Source organism: Apteryx rowi, unplaced genomic scaffold (genome assembly GCF_003343035.1).
Source record: "Apteryx rowi isolate R43461 unplaced genomic scaffold, aptRow1 scaffold_81, whole genome shotgun sequence".
Classification (NCBI taxonomy): domain Eukaryota; kingdom Metazoa; phylum Chordata; class Aves; order Apterygiformes; family Apterygidae; genus Apteryx; species Apteryx rowi.
In genome coordinates this window covers 2142803-2147173 of record NW_020451105.1, presented here as the reverse complement: position 1 = coordinate 2147173, position 4371 = coordinate 2142803, and positions in this window count along the sequence as shown.

The window sequence follows — 4371 nt, the reverse complement described above, 5'->3', positions numbered from 1 at the left end:
TTAATTGCCGTTAGTTGAAAATATTTGGTCAAGCCTATCAATCATAAATAAGTGTAAAGGAATCTTTATTGTGAAAGTGTATACATGCACAGATATTTAGTTTTAACTGGATCAAATGAATAGTCTAGATACGATTTTTTGAGTAACTTGTCCAACTGAAAGCATAAAATTTTATCGTTTCTGACACATGCTGTTGAGAAAAAAAGATCTCATTTTACTGTGTAATAAAGTTGTAATTTTATTATGTTAATTGACTCCATATTTTACATGTTTTTTTTAATCTACCTAGGATTAGCTATATAGACTGGTCCAGCATTTTGAATAGCCGCATAAGAATTCAGCAAGGTATTGGAACGTAAAACATATGAGTGAAACATGAGTAGTATCCTTGAATTTAGCGGGTTCCAAATTGGAGTTCAGTTTCTTGTTTTGAATCTACTTGTTGTGTAACTTGTGACAATTCGTTTTAAAACCTCTGACCTCATTTTTTCAGAGAGGAACAATGCCTATTTCATAAGGATGTTCAAGGATTGTTTAATGGTTACTCTCCTCCAAGATTCTCAGCTGAATTTTAAAGATCTTAAGGATTATAAATAAAATTGATGCAGTGTCTCTTCCATCCTGGGATTTTTGATGAATACAGATAGGTTGGTGTTGAGCGAGTGAAGAGTTAACAGGACTGAAAAMGTCTGCCAACTGATATGCTCAAGGCTGCAGACTAGAAGAGTTAACAGGACTAAAGAACTCTGCCACCTGACAAGGCCAAGGAATCTGAATGGACCTGCAGGGAGGGGAGAAACGATACGGAGGTGTTGTGGTCTTGCCTCACTAGCAGGGTCCTTCCAAGCAGACAAACAGTCCTGTTGTTATGAAACTCGCAGAGGTCAGCAAAAGCAGTGTTTGCCCAGAGCCCCAGCCGTATTAAAAGAGACTTGGCAGCTAAGAGAGTTTGAGCAGGGACGGGAACGTGACCTGACCATCCTCTCCAGCTGGACTGTGAGCACTCCCCCCCCTCCCCTTTTCCTGGGACGCTGGGTTAAGGTAACTCCTCGAGGTTGAGAGCCCTCTCACTAAGAGAGTGAACCAGAAAGCTTTCAAGCAGGGATAAGCAGAATTACTAGCGCAGTAACTGACGGTTTCGGGTTATCCTTTCTAAATCAGTAATTGCATTATTTTGGGTTATCCTTTCTGAATCAGTAATCGATGATTTCAGGTTATCCTTTCTGAATTAGTAGTCGCATTATTTTAATGGATGTTACTAATCTAAGAGCTTGCGTGAGGAAGTAAACGTAGTTTTTTTTATTATGTTACTGTCTCAGTCGTTACTACCAAACCTTCGTAGCATGACAGTTGGTGTACCTGAAATAAGAAACGTTTTCTAGTGCATGGCATCTTGAATAGAGAAGACACAAGTTTGGTAACCATGCCAGTTTTGTTATTACCACTTGCTCGGGCGCTCGTTGTCGAAAAGCTGAGTGTGATTTGTTATCACTGACTGTGCAATCAGTAAGTAGCTGTACTTGCCCATGCAGTCACTTTACTGCTGGAATCAAGCTTGTTGGGTGTAAAGCACTTGGAAATGGAGTGAATATTTTAGAAATGAGGTATCAAGCCAGCTTCCTTTACAGATCAATTAATGTTACCCACCTTCCAATCATTGTTTACAAGAGCTGTTTCAACTTCACAGCTTTGTTGATCTCTTCAATGCTGTGGAAAATTTAAAAAGGAACAAGGACAGGTTTGTTCCTTCATGTCAGTCCCTCTTCTGCCTGATGACTTAATGTGTGGTCAGTTCCTTTACTTTTTGTCATCCTGAGGTGAAAGATGCGCTTTTAATAGGGGAAACTAGAAATGCCTTTGTGAAGTTCTGGGCAAACAATGCTACACCACTATAACAGGGGAGCTTAGATCTAGCTCACTGTTGTTGAAATGGCTGCTAATGGAAAATATATCTGGTGAAGGGCATACTCTCCGCAGTTGTTCTCCACAATCCAGAGAGTAGAATTGATTCAAGTGGAGTTAAAGATGCTGCATTGTTCTTGGTAGGGTTATTATATGGTATTGGTTTAAATACATAGCTAGTTTACGCTATTAGAGATTGATTGTGCTAAGAATGTGTATGTTCATCTGAAGGAAAATGGCAGCTCGCACTCACTTTTCTCTGCAGTTGAGTGTTTCCAGTTCTTTGAGCCAGAGATAATGGATGAATTTTGAACAGAAGTTCTGGAATCTGTTGTGTATTTGAGGGCTTCTTTATTTCTCTTTTTCTGAAGTTACTGCTTCCCTCTTCTCCTGACAATCACAGAAGGGGAAAAGAAGAAGAAACCTTGATTTCTTTAAAATAAAAAATAATAGCAAAAATCATCTCACTTAACTTCTAACACTATGCACTCACTGCTATTCTGGTTACCCTGAGCATTTTGAACACTTAGTGAGAAGACATGCATGTTTCTTAGCAACAGCATTTTGTGTGTGTGTGTGTGCAAGCTGTATTTTATTTCTTATGGGCTAGTGCTGAATACAGATTGTACTAGTCCACATATATTTTCCTTTTGCTGTCCCGAAAATCTCACAGTACCTCTTCCATCTGACACCTCTAGTTCAACATTTGTCAACAATTAGTCCAGTTTTACCACCACTTTCCTGCCTACTGAAAATGGGAAATAGGTGTGACATGCAGCTGTTGACACGCTCACTTTTACCAGTGATGACTATTTCAGTAAAGATAATGTCGTGGAGTTTTTCCCTACATCTTAAGCTCACAAAAAATTCATGTTTCATCTGACCCCAATTCATTTGGAAACTAGTGGAAAACAGAAATGAAGTCTGATTTTTCCCTTAGCACAATGTACAGCCATTCTTGCAGCTAAAGGCAAAACTACTCTGCTGTCAATTAAACAGTATAGGATGGACTTACTCTGGGATTTCCAGGCTGAGCAGTAAAACAGATGGATTGATTTACTTTCTGTTTATCGTTACCTTGCTGTGGCCTGTAATACGTGGGAGAGAATGTTGTAGAGTTGTCAAAATATCCCAACTCATGCCATTTTGAAATTGCGGTCTGACCAAATTAAACAATGAAAGTGTGTGTGTGAAAGGGACCATGGGGAAAGGGAAGGGGATGGATGGTGGCAAAAGACAAGCATCTTTTAATAGTCCGAGTAGTATAAGGAGAGTATAGTAGAGCTAGATTGAAATGCATTCTGTCCTTATTTGCTTCTGTGTCACCCAACTAATTAAATACCTTCTGGGAATAGGGACCTTAGTGTTATGATTATTTTAAAATGTGTAAGCAGCAAGTGATCATTTCTAACTTCATTTTTACCTGACTTACGATAACAGCTAGCTTAGGTATGTTCAGAGCTGTTTACAGAGAACAGACAAAATGGGTAGTGAGAGCAGTTGACGTAGCTGGACAGTTGGARCTGTTTTCATAAGGCTTTAGCAAAATAAACTAGTCATCTTTTCCAGCCTGGTAGTTAGCAAGGAAGTCTTTAGATGAATTAAATCTCTGTGGTTTTTTGTTGTGTTTTTTCTTACATGATTGGTTATCTGAATCTATGTCTGTGATATACCTGCTCTTCCCATAGTCCTTTTGAAGAAACTCTGCTTGTTCCCATCCTGAGGTCAAGTCATAAATCTGCTCTGGTATTCGACTGTGGGAAGGTGCAAGAGCCTTTGGCTTGTCCCCTACTAAAGGCCAGCAGTTATATGAAAAATGACCTCTGCCTTCAGACCCTAGTGTATGGTAGGGCTTATTTCATGACAGGTTTAGCTGAGGTGGAGAGCAGACTTCAGGAAAGCTACTGTTTCTGGACGTTATTGTCTTGCTGTTGGAGCTGTGACCAATACATGCAGTGTTTGTTACTGTCAAGGACACCATACAGCTGAGCTGTTTTTTGTAACGCCTTCCTGCTATCATTTTCCGTCTAATTTCCAAAACTAATACCAACACTGATACAGCATTTTTCTAACCCTTCACCCCTGTGAGGCAATAACTACCTTAAAAGCATAAGCAAGGAAACAGCAATGGTGCTGGAGTTGCAGATGATTATATCAAATTTACAGCTGCCACGAAGTGAAAAAGCTGCTGTCCCTCATGAAGGGTTTTCCTGTTAACGCCGTCTTGGGTCCCCTCTCTAAACTCGGACGAAGAACAACGCTTTCTATCAAGGATGCGCTGTTCTGTCTTTTAAAACCCCCAACTTTGAACAGATTAGTTTCAGAGACCGCGGGAGGTGGGGGAGGGACGGTGCCTGAGGCGGGCCCCGCGACGCCTAACGGCCGCCTCGCGCCGCCTGACGGCCGCCCCGGCGGCGGTCACGTGCAGCGGGCGGGGCCGTGCCGGCGGACTGCCCCGCCCCGCCTCTC